Source organism: Porites lutea, chromosome 7 (genome assembly GCF_958299795.1).
Source record: "Porites lutea chromosome 7, jaPorLute2.1, whole genome shotgun sequence".
Classification (NCBI taxonomy): Eukaryota; Metazoa; Cnidaria; class Anthozoa; order Scleractinia; family Poritidae; genus Porites; species Porites lutea.
In genome coordinates this window covers 21,188,779-21,201,459 of record NC_133207.1, presented here as the reverse complement: position 1 = coordinate 21,201,459, position 12,681 = coordinate 21,188,779, and positions in this window count along the sequence as shown.

The following is a 12,681-nucleotide window of genomic DNA, read 5'->3' as shown; positions in this document are numbered from 1 at the left end:
GCCGATCTAGAACTTTGCAGTTCCAATTACAACCATAACGTAAAACCTGAAAAAGCCCTCATTCTCTAGCGTTATAATCTATATTTTTGTTCAGACAAATAATTGTTTTTTGATAAGGCGGAATAAAATAACAAATATAAAGTTATTTAGTATTCAATATTATTTCTATGTACACTGTAATACCAATAAAATTTAGTCTTTATTAGACATGTTGAAACATAAATGTATTCAAACAAAGCTGTCCAATTTTTTTTTACTACTAATCAAGCCCAGATCTTCATCATTACTCATAATCACAGTTTTTTCGAGTTCGTTCGTTACTAAGATTGAGAACTTTATAACAAAATTGGTAAGAACTAGGACATACGTCCAGCCACGCAGTGCAATTAAGCGCAGATCTGACATTAAATTAGATCTACAATTCACGCAGTCCATATTTATCATCAATTTTAAGGTGTTTCGATACAGTTTTTCAGAGGCCATACCGATATTTTTCAATCGCCTTAAAAGTAGTTTTTACCTTGTCCGATCGCTATAAAATTTTCACCAGTAATTGGCTATGGATTGAAATTTGTGAAAATGTAGTTTTAAGTAAAATCGATATTACTATGACAACAGTAAACAAAAAACTTTGAAATTGATAAAAGCCGAATTTTGTGTGATCTAGACCTGCTGCTGAAAGTCCAACTCTAGGAACTTAAAGTTTTTGTGTTTAGCAAACAATCTCCGTAAGAAGTAAAAAATTCTGTATGTTTGAATTCGAATAAAACGAAAATATATTTCAAACCTTAAATTTTCAATAGCCGTGATAGGTTATGTAATAAAAACGTTATAAATGACTCAAATTATTCTTACGTAGCGTACGAATGATGCTTAATATCATGTTTTGATACTAGAAAATTTTGGTGTACTTTCGTTCATGCGATCTTGAAAACTAACCCATTTTCTCACCCTCTGTATAAGTGCAACTTCATTCAGAATTTGGACTTTTAGCGCTTTCTTGTATATCTCCGAAACGACTCGAACGAATTTTTTTCAAATCTATTCACATAATCTTCATAATGTATATAAAGATGTCCGAAAGTCTCATTAAGATTGATTCACTGCAACACCTTGAAATTTCAAGACAAACCTGTCCTACCAACCGGTCAAAAATCTGCGTTACAACATTCACTGTTTTGACGTTATGCTAATTTTTCCAGAATAAATTAGAGACTCTCACTTGTAAAGACAAAATTTCCGACAAAATATTAGCGAATTGTAGCCCTTATTTTACTGCCTTACAATATATCAATAATCTTGAAACTACGAGGTCATATAAAAGGACAGTTTATCTCAAGAGTCTTAAATTTTCTAAAAAATTTATCGAGCGGTTTAAAAATAATTCGCTAATTTGTTAAAGTAGACCGAAATGTTTACATTACCGCTATAAGAGCGCCTCGATACATAATAATCAAATCCTTCTTTCTAGCAATCGGCTGGAGGTATCTCCATGATCTTTCACACACGTTTTTAAAAAGATTGAAACTACTATGAGGTGAAATTGCATGTCAAAAGCGCTTCGTTTAGTACAGATAACAGTCGAACATCAAGATTGTCCATTTTTTACCGTATTCCTAACCATAAAAACTTCTTCCCAAAATATCTCGATAACGCTCTTACAGATTTCGCTTAAACTTCACTAACATTGAGGCCGCTATTGTAGGAAAAAGCTCCAGTAAACGATTTTGGAAGAACAGTTCCCAGTGGCGAGAAATACTGTTGCAAGTAAAATAGGTAATGGCGTCATTTTGTTGCCACGACAACTACGATGTCATTGCAACCCTGATCATAACAAAGTTTCATCTTTATCTAATACAACTGTGGTGTTAATTTTTCCAAATCTTTGTTTATGGCGACGTAGTTTACGCTCAAACGTGAGAGATATTCACTCAAAAAAACTGTATCGAGCCACCTTAAGTTGACTTACCGTTTCATCATGTCACCAAACACTAAAAGAAGCACTATTGAGCCTTTTTCATATATTTCATCATTACACATAATCACAGTTATTTCGAGATTATGACAACATTGGTAAGAAGTAGGGCATGCGACCAGCCGCGCAGTGCAATTAAGTGCGTAGCTGACATTAGATTATATCTGCAATTCAGGCAATCTATACTTTTAATCAATTTTTAGCTATGAAATCGGAAGACTTGTCGTCATAACGACATTGTCAAATTAAAAAGAGAAAAAAAAGAGTGTCAGAAATTTCATGATGACGACACAGTAATGTCGGGAGATTTTGTCGCAGATATTTACTTGCTTAAATGTAAAACCAAATCTTTACGCATGAAGCACTATTTTATGTGACGTAAGACTTCGAGCGTTTTTCCTGTTTTTTCCAAGTCACGTGCAAAGCGTTTCTTGGGGGGGGGGGGGGGGGGGGGCTTCGTCCGCTTTTGAGCGGATGCTTATATAAGCCGGACAACAGAGTATTTAGTATAAACATTGTTTTCTCTTGTAAATCTCTAATATTACAGTAGCCTCGGCGATATTTTTTTAAAGCAGAATAAGGCAGGCAATTGTGTAGTATCTCTTGATGAGAAATTCTTTGAAATCTTTTTGACGTTTTTAAATAAATTTTAATATGTTTATACTGATATAATTTTGATTTTAATGTTTTTTTTTTCGTTAATTCATGTAGAATACTCTACCAGCCGATTAGCATTCATCCCCATAAGTCATGACCGAGACAGCAAACCATACAGTTAAGTGAATTGCACTATAATTTTGTATCTGTAACATATTGATGGTGAGGACAATGACGCGATTCTAGAGGGCAGGGAGAGGGGGTGAGGCGGGAGCCTATGCAAATAAACCTCCCAGGAGGATAGAAAGATTATTAGATAGATTAACCAGGGGTGTCCGTTTTTGTAGAGACAATTTCAAGTAAAGCGAGATGCTTATGCTTCATTGGGTATTTTTATAAGCAGAATCAGTAGATATTACCATGTGTCCAGCACTGTTATTGATGTAATCTGTTAATTCGGTAAGTAGAGAAATGTTGTGAGGAAATCTCTGTTTCAGTACAGAAATGAGAATAGCGAAATCAGCTGGATGCGTAGCTTTGCTGAGTCCATTATCACTGGAATCTAGCAAAAAAAATACCAAAAATCAGTTAAACTGACAATGCACGGGTTATATTATTCACAATTACTTCGAAAATAACAAATTCAAGGGAAATGTTCATTTTGTAAAAACCCAGAGCAGCCAAAAATAGGGCAGTATTGCTGCGCTGCTTTCAAGAGTCCCTTGTCTAATCTTTGTCGACCGTTTCACGACTCCCTGTCGACCAAGATGCGGCGCAGCTGTTCGCATTTTAATTCCTCTGGTAAAGGGCAGGGGTATTTTGCAGAACGCAGAATGCAGAATGGCATTGTTCTCAGAAGGTTAGAAAACAATGCTAAGTTGTTGTCCCCGCCTCCATTTGCATATTGAGAACATTGCCATTCTACGTTCTGCGTTCTGCAAAATACTCTTGTCGTATGGTAAAGGTAACAGAACGGGTCGTACTGAGCCCTTTTAAGGTGGTACAGTATGTGGTCCTTGGTCCGCGGAAGTCCCCGATGCCCTTGGTCCGCGTCTTTTCCGAAAATGATAAAACATTTCGTCAAGAAAAAAAATACGTTGAATAATGAAAGATATCGTGATTTACTGATTAGCATTCTTTCACATGACGAAGTTTCAGCCTTCTTGCTGCGGGTGAAGACGTGAAATTAAAGTTTGTTGACAGGTAGGTTAATTTGTCTTTCTTGAAGTTTGGATTTTTGCGGCACAGTAAATTACGTGGTCATGTTTACTTAGCCTGCGAATAACTAAAACGCAACGGGAAGACTTCCCTTTTTGCAGAACAGGTTTTCAGGTCAACTTATTTCTACTGTTGGAAGCATATTACTGTAGACGCTAAATTTTTTGTTTAAGCGACTCTTGAAAAATATCCCCAAATTTCGCTTAGCGGTCCTTGGTCCGCGTCCTATGACCTTGGTTGAATAAAACTTTCCACAGTAAAAAGCGACGGCCTTTGTTTTCGACGAATGTTTTGAAAGTCGTCCCTATACATGTCTACAAGTTCTCTTTTTTAACACCTCGAGTACATACAGAGTTTTTGGTAATTATTTTCGACCACGCTGAAAACCGCTCGTCGACGCTCGTGTGGGAGACTCGAGGAGACTGTTGTCAGAAGTCTTTGAAAGAAAAGCAGATTATTTTATGCTCACAACACCTTCCGAAAAAAACTTCAGCTTAATTGCATCAAGAAAAGAAAAAAATACAAGAAATACTGTGAAAATCACGTTTTCGTGTGGAAACTATAACATTTTTACGTTTTTATCGTGCTGCTTACCTGAGACGCGGACCAAGGACCAGATTCGCGGACCAAGGACCATCGAAAATGGTCGCCTTTTTGCGAATTCCAAGCAAAATATTTATGTCTGGAACTTGAAACTTCAGGATTATCGACAGGAACATAAAAGCTATCTTCAGGGAGTATTTCAGCTCGTTACATGAAGATTCGGGTAAGATATTCAAGTTAATGATTTTTACACGCGGACCAAGGACCACATACTGTAGTTACCAATCAAAAGTGCTTTCAATTGTTCATTTATTTAGTTCCGGCGGAAGTTCGATCGAAACGCGTTACATGGTTTCGACATAACACATCTACAGTACGTATAAGGTGACCTTAGTATACTGTTTATATCTTCATTACACATAATAGCACTACGAATGTAAAGACTATTTTTCCAGGATGTTATCGCCGCGACCGCTAAAAGAATGTCGACTTCTCTTACCAAAACAAAACACGAGAAGTATAAAGACTACTGCAAAGCTGATTTTAAAACGTGTATTGCTTTTTTAAAACAATATTTCGGCTGGCCATACCAGCCTTCTTCAGGTCTGAGGCTGATTAGATCTGTTTTCTAGAGATCCAACGATGGCAACCAGCAGGATCTTCGTCCATGGTTTTTGCAGGTAATTTTTTTATCTTACCCAGTATGTTTTTCATTTCTTGATATGTAGACACCAGCGAACAACACGCTTTGCCGACTTCGACAGCATTTTCCTGAAAGAAAGAAGGTGAACATATTGGGTCCATTACTTAAACGGAGTTTAGCTTGTGTTTGACAAAACCGCGTTCTAAACCATTTCACTTTGCCCAACGCTTTTATCTAAACACGATTTTTCACGAACAATTTGAAACAAATTCTATAGTATAGTGTAGTCTGGAAAAGCACTTAGTTTCTTAAATTAAACCCCTTAAGAAGAAGATCTGGAGGTCCAATGATTTCTTAAACCGCGGCCTAATTTAGACTTCCTTTAAATAACCGACCTATTGAGTTTCAATTCGTGGCATGAAAATGTTAAACTCCCTCATATTTTAGCCTAATGAACCACTATTATGCATACGATTTCTTTCCGCCTTCTTTTTCTCAACCCAGTCCCAGACCAACTCCACCTTGTTCGCCCCCAGTCTCACTCCCACCACCTGCAACTTTAATGGGGAGGGGAAACTACCATTTATGAAAAAGCTGAGGTATCATGCGCTATGAACAATCGTTTACTTTGCCAGAATAAGCAAAAGTTCTGTTGCAAATCTTTTGTACCTTGATCTTTGGATCACTTTAACGCCATGTACATCGGAATAACTTATTCAAGCAGATTTCTAGATATGGCAATGCAATGAATGCCAGAACAAGTGAATTCTAGATTTTATGATATTTATGCTTTCTTCCGGAATACGGTCAATCGAACAAACCCTTACTTTACTGGGAGTAGTGTCAAAGTAAACATAGACAACGAGCATTCAAGTCAAGGTTTGACAGGACACAAGAAAGCAAAAAAAAGGTATTTACATAATTAAAATCTGAAATTTGAAAAGTCTTGTCTTTGAAATTAAGGAAGCGTTCGATTGACCCCATTTCAGACTTGAATAAGCATCATTGGAATTAACTCTAGAACCACGCTTTTTTGGTATTCATCAAGAAAAAACATCCAGAAATCTACTTTAAATAACAAAATGCCCGCGGCGATATAGGAGTCCAAAAGTCACGACAGAGCAGATTTGTAACAAACTTTCTTGACATTCTTATTCCTGAATACGATCAATCGAACGCACCCGTAGTTCCCAGACGAGTTCCTAAATGCTTCCATTTTCTTAACAGCGCGAATTTCGTGAGGAAGTGCATTCCAAATCATAGCAGCAGTATTACGCCGAAATTTAATTCCATAATTGTTTTTACTTTAGCAGCACCAAGGTGTGCTTAAAGATGATCCGATTAACGAATGTGATTTGCCTGAGTTATGTTCAGTTTCCAAGGACACGATTTCTTGAAGCAATTCTGAGGAATGGATTTACTTTGTTTTTTAGGACCTCCTCGAAAAGGCGAAAGGGCGTCCTTGCTTTAAATACCGGCGCAATTATAATTAATGTACAGAAGACACCATATGAAACCGTTAAGCATTTCAGATCGAAATTGATCAATTTAGGCTGCTTCAAAGCATACATTAGCTGAAACAAGCGTAAGGTTCTATGCTTATTTTGAGCTTACCTAGTTACTGGAGGCCATGGCAAGTGCTAATTAACTTAGTCTTAAATAAAGCATTATCATGTATAGACCACAAAATTACAAACGATCTCGATGATACCGTCACTGACCTTTGAAACAGTGGCGAATCACAAGGAAAAAAAAAATAGAGTTTTAAATTCTTAAATTGTCCGCATCTTTTGAGAATTTCTTTGGATTTATTTATTCATTCACTTTATTCAGTTACGACTAGTTTCAGACAAACAACTTCTTCTAAGCACATAACAATGATACAAAGACTTCCGGACTGGGGATGAAAGAGTTTACAAACTGGCAAAAGTTCCTGTTTTTGTATATCATTCAGTTAGTAAACTCGACTGACATGGAGCTTGCATCTCAGTAGAGCTTTTAAACTAGCGATAACTACCTGATTCAGTTAAGGATTATTTCAACAGGCGAAGCGTTAAAGCTCGCAAAAAGTTCTTGTAATTTTTGTTGCATATCATTAGTAAACTAGACGTGTCGCTTTCTTCTTATTACGTTATATGCAGCATCAAAAAGTTGCAGAACATTTTGACAATTTTAATTTTGAGTGGACAAAAACCTTGTACCAGAATAATGTAGAGCATATTGCATTCTTTTTTACATTTTTTTAAGGGCTAAAGATGTAATTCGTCATCTGTAGTAACACCAAGAAAATTTCTTACGCTAGCCCGAGAAAATGAATGTCAAATTTCACAAGAATTGAGAAAACACAGGTAAAATTACGAAAATTTCATCTGCAAGATGTAATTTTGTGAAATTTGACATTCATTTTCTCGCGCACTCACAAGAAATTTTCTTTGGTCTTGCTACAGATTACTAATTACATCTGTAGCCTTTGAAAAATGTAAAAAAGAATGCAATATTCTTGAAATTATTCTGGTACAAGGTTTTTGTCCACTGGAAATTAAAATTACTCAATTTCCTGGTGGATTCCGTCTTCATAGGCTTGACACAATTACTGGTGATCTAGTGGTTTACATTGCGGCTCACAAATTTGAATACTAACAAATAACGCAAATTTAACACAACGAGTAAGAACCCCAGCCGGCTGGAGGCAAACAAGAAATGCTCTGACATGCGAGGATATCTCACACAGTCACTTCACAAAAAATTTTTTTCCACGAATGTTGAGACCGAAAATCGTCTTTTTCGAACCAAGTTTAGATTATAACTATGTTTAGGATACATTTCAAATTCCGTTCACTGCAATTTTAAGCCGGGACTCACCTCATCGCGAACGCGTCCCAGAGCTCCAATGTACCACTGTTCAACTTCATAAACGTAAACCAGTCGATGTCTTATAAGAATGACAAATAACATTTGAAATGATTCCCATACAACCTGAAAAGGACAATGACACAATTGTAACTATTAAAAATTCCAGTATCTACAAAGCTGGTGCAAAGCAGCTTAACCCTTTCACTGCCACACAGCACAGTTTACCCTTGTGAGGTGGTTCTAACTTTAACCTGGTGCACGAAATCCTACAGTGTGACCATTCAGATCAAACCTCTTTGGAAGTACTTTCACATGGTATTAAGTCTATTTGTTCTTTAGCATTTTATATTTACAAAATGAAATTTTGAATTTTTGTCTCACTTTGACTGGCTTTTCCTTGGAATGAAAGAGATAAAGTTTCAAGTCAAGTTTCCAATTAAGCGTCTATTTGCAGAGTCTTAAACAGTTTAGTGTCAAAAGTAACCCTAAAATAATCGTCAGTATTCAGGAATCACTGTAGTCATGCAATGAAAAATCTCTGCGCTTGCGGACGGAAGAGATGAAAACGGATCGCAACTTCAACAAAATAATCTGGACTATGTTGGTCTTCAAGGATATCTTGGACAAATCTTCAAACGAAGCTTCGCTAGGAATTACCATAAACATTTAGCAAGAATCATGTATGATCAAAGATGTTACCAAATTATTTATGCAAATTTTAAGCCGGCCATTCGTAACATAGCACCAAGTACCCCTATCTCACCTGTTTTTTCTCCATCGACATGACCAAGTTAACATGAGCCATGGAAAGCAGTCTGTCGAAAGGTACTGGTAAATGTTTATCTGTAACGCAAATGAACCACTAACATTACATAGCCGGACATAGATATAGACATAGACATACTTTACGAAGACACGGTTAAAACATCAGTATAAAACGATAATTAAAATCTACAATACTGTTTGACGTGTTGCCGTGTGGGTGCCCGTCGAGAAAAAAAAGTCGTGAATTCCCCTCTTTAAACCTTGTAAGGGTTAACGGCTTACGTAGTTCGGATGGCAGTCAACTTCAAAGGACAGCCTCTGAATACTCAAAACTTGGTTTGGGTACATGTAAGATGTTGTCGGATCGACGGATATTGTAGTAAAAGTCACGAACACTAACAGAGAACATATCTTGGATGAAGGGGGGCATTTGCTTGTTAAGCGTAGTGAACATGACAACTGCCTTTTGTTTTGTTCAGCTAATCGAAACCCTATCCCATCCAAGCATGCCCAAAAGAGGACCCGCACTAGCATCATACCTACAGTCTCAGTCAAAAATAGTTGGGACACTTCCACCCAACACTGTTTTTTTTTTACTTCCGGCCCGTCTGCTCGTCCTCACCATGTTGTTTATTGCAGTTAACTCACCAAATCTTGCGCACCAACATCGGGACGGCAAGAAGACAGCATAGTGTCCCAACAATTTTTACTGAGACTGTGTTCAAACGGGAAGTTTAGGTATGGGACCCCTTGATGGCTCTAGTCGCGGGAAACTGCTAGATGCATGTATACATATTCCCTAGAGATTTTTGCCGGCGAAAATTAAGGATTTCAAGAAGAGTAAACTAATACAATAAATGAATTAATTTCTTTTTCGTTCATTTAATACCATTCCAAGGTTTTAAGAAAGCTTTATACGAATGGGATATTAGTAATACCAACAGAGCACTTCCAAATGCGCGCGTCATTGTGCAAAAAATTATCTTCGGTACGTATTTTGTGTAGGCAGTCTACATATACATATACATATTCCCTAGTGATTTTTGCCGGCGAAAATTAAGGATTTCAAGAAGAGTAAACTAATACAATAAATGAATTACTTTCTTTTTCCTTCATTTAATACCATTCCAAGGTTTTAAGAAAGCTTTATACGAATGGGATATTAGTAATACCAACAGAGCACTTCCAAATGCGCGCGTCATTGTGCAAAAATTTATCTTCGGTACGCGTTTTGTGTAGGCAGTCTAGCGATGGTGAAACAAATCAACTTTCACCATACTTTCCTCAGATTTTTCTAACGTGTCTCTAGCATATATAGCGGAATAAGGAAAAAAGGAGAAAAGATGTTCTACAGCTAATTGAAATTGCCTTTGTTCAGTTCCCTTTGTTACATGACAAAAACGTTATTCAGACTTGGATCATAGTGAAGCGGTTGCTCCCTTAAAGAAACTTGCGAACCTCTTAATTAAATTATTTATGGCGAATCGCGTTCACCTCGAGGATACCGTTGTATTGTGCCTTGTAAGCACAGGTCTTCAACTCGTTTGGTATCACACATGGCTTGTACCTCTATTCCAAAATTTATAGCACAGTAGTAGTTTTTATTGCTATTTCTGAGGGTGTATATCTGTCTGGATTTGCTAAAACGTGGCTAAGGAAATTTCAAGTGCATTTTAACGATTTGACATTGAAGCCAAATAGAAAAAAGTTAAAAGTCACTAGCTGTGGCTTAACAACAGACAGTAACTTTCTCCCGCAGAAGTAACAGTATTTTGCGATGAAATAAACAAGTTAAACACAGGTTGCTGTCTCCACACAAAGTAATAAAGGTCATTTCACATTGGTTACCCTGTGGTGGGATGGACGGGCGGGTGGATGTGCGTACGGTCACGTCACTATCAAAAATTCTCGGATGAATGGATAACCAAATTTTCTTACCCATGGTGCTCCGCTATCAATCTATAAAACTACTCCGGCTTTATTTAAGTCTCATTACTCTTATTAAAGGGCAACTCTCGCGTAGGACAACATTTTTCAGAAAAACCTTGCAAATGTTTTTCTCATTCTAATACCATCAAGAAATATATCTTCAGCGATCTATTTGGCTCAGAAATCGAGATTCAAAGTGCTAAATTTGCCGCTTACTCGAACTTCCGCCAATAACGCTTCGATTTTGCCTATCACGTGACGTGACGTCACAGGTGTGGAACAACAGATGATCTTGAATATGGCTGACTGTAGTTCTTGAAGTGATAGCGCTACCTCTTTGTCAGATTATTCGGTTCTAGAAAAACTTTTAGAATGCGAAGTATACGGCAGCCCTTCACAGAAATTCAACCCCGGCGTTTTGAGCCGCCTGGAAGATCGTCCGAAGCTGATGAAGTTCGTGCGTCGCCAGAAAACATCGAGCCTACCACTCGCCCGCTGCGATCTCGATAGTGAAGAATGCATGGTGAGTGCCTAGATGGTTTTGACTTTGATTCTTGTGTACAGTGCGATCCGTAAATCGCTTGATTTCATCAATGCTATGAATGCTTCAAATTGTAAAAGGAAAAGGACTAATTAAACACGCATTTTTTTTTTGTATACTGAGCGTTTATAATTTTAGATCATTGTTTTCATATGTACAAGTAGTCGAAAGCGTACCTTCCCCTTCTAACGACTACTGGAAATGATAATCTGGCCGCGGCGGTGAAGTTATCTCAGTGTAGTTTTTTTTTTAATTTCTGCTTTAATCCTGGTTTTACAAAAAGCAGTGATTTATATCGGAAGCAATATTTACGCTCTCGTAATTCGTTGACTGCAACGCAAATAAATTTCCATATCTTTGCCCCTTGACAGCCGCTCATGCTCGACTCGTGGAGTGCTTGCACTTTAAAATTTGTCTCTTTTGTTGTTATACAGATAACTGAAAGGCGCTGTACAGTTGTTTTCCTACAAGTTGTTCACTTACGTTTACTGTGTCTTGCTCTGTCAATGAATTTGGTTCAGAAGTTATTATTCTAGCTTCTGTGTATCCTGATGTTATTATTAAGACAATTTAAAGTTGGGATGAGATACACCTCCATACACATGTGAACTAACTGCTTGCATAAAACGTTTCTGCTCCCCAGTATATGATTTTCGAGGTTGGGTCATGTCGTATTCACTTAATTTTTTGTCTGGAGCACAACAATGGTTATGTTAACTACAATAATATTGCATTTGATGAGATATAACTGTAGGAACTTCTATTATAATACACCCAGTATTGAAAACGTGTACATATTTGAAACTATTTTGTGGTCATGGGCAGGAGATAGTATGATGAAGCCATAAACATTAAAGAGTGAATAAGCTCAAAATTGAAATAATATTCTCTGTCTTGACTTATGGCAGTTTGATAATTTTCTGGGTGCAGAATGAAAAGGTCAATATTCAACACTTGTTCTGTTGCCCTCCATTAACCGACGTTCAATATTTATGACTAAAGAAAATAACTACTATTGGATGGGGGGAAAATATCTGCTTCCAAGAGGTGGCTGTTGTAAAACGTAAATATTTGGAGGCAGTTGAAGTTAAAAATATGGAGGAGCCTCCTAGAGGAGCATAGTGGAACACCCAGGATTCCAGGCAGTTTGTCTGAATTAGTGGGTGTTACGAGCTGCATGGCAATACAAGCAGCAGCATGGTGCCTCGGCATATGAAGAATCAGATCATAAAAAAGCAGGCACATTGCCTACAGGCAATTGGTAAGGTGATACTGGGGCTCCCTTGGCAGGGACACAGGAGTTACATTACCGTCCTTGATTCCTGTGCAGTTAAGTGCATACGACCTCATTTCCAGGAGCCTGAAAGGTTGAAGGATGTGATGGAGTTCACAGGATTCCATTGTGCAGGGCCCAGTTGTTCAAAGCTGGGTTAAGATAACCCAGGGTAAGTGCGAGATTTGATTTAAGATTTGAAAGCTTAAAAAGCAATCCAGTTTTAATTCTTTTTGTCCACAAGTTGATGATTGGAAGTTCCAAAAATAAGAGAGAAAATTATCCGAGAAAATGCTTTTGAACACAAGAAAAAAGACTCCAGGGTAAATTTAACTCCAGGTTAA